Source organism: Etheostoma spectabile, chromosome 23, assembly GCF_008692095.1.
Source record: "Etheostoma spectabile isolate EspeVRDwgs_2016 chromosome 23, UIUC_Espe_1.0, whole genome shotgun sequence".
NCBI classification, from domain to species: Eukaryota; Metazoa; Chordata; class Actinopteri; order Perciformes; family Percidae; genus Etheostoma; species Etheostoma spectabile.
The window spans coordinates 19,845,798-19,846,008 of NC_045755.1; the positions used below are offsets into that span (position 1 = coordinate 19,845,798).

General features: G+C 26.5%; 1 protein-coding gene across 2 annotated transcripts in view; it reads left to right on the forward strand.

The window, feature by feature from the left end:
• The window catches only part of cpm (carboxypeptidase M), a 23,590-nt gene that overhangs the window by 19,149 nt on the left and 4,230 nt on the right, over nt 1-211 (forward strand). The gene's annotated exons all lie outside the window — the stretch shown is intronic.

Below are 211 nucleotides of genomic sequence, written 5' to 3' on the forward strand. Positions count from 1 at the left end.
CAGATGGGTAGATGTCAAATTTTAGTCCAGATACTGTTTTGGAACCATTAAAAAAAAGAATTCAAATGCTATAAGATAAATAAAATAAAAACAAAACACCCAAATAATTAAATGAAAGTAATCACTAATGTTACCCAAACAAGGTATGGAATAATCCATGTTATTTTTGGGTAATTTGGTTGAAAGAAATCCATATTTTGGATATAAAACA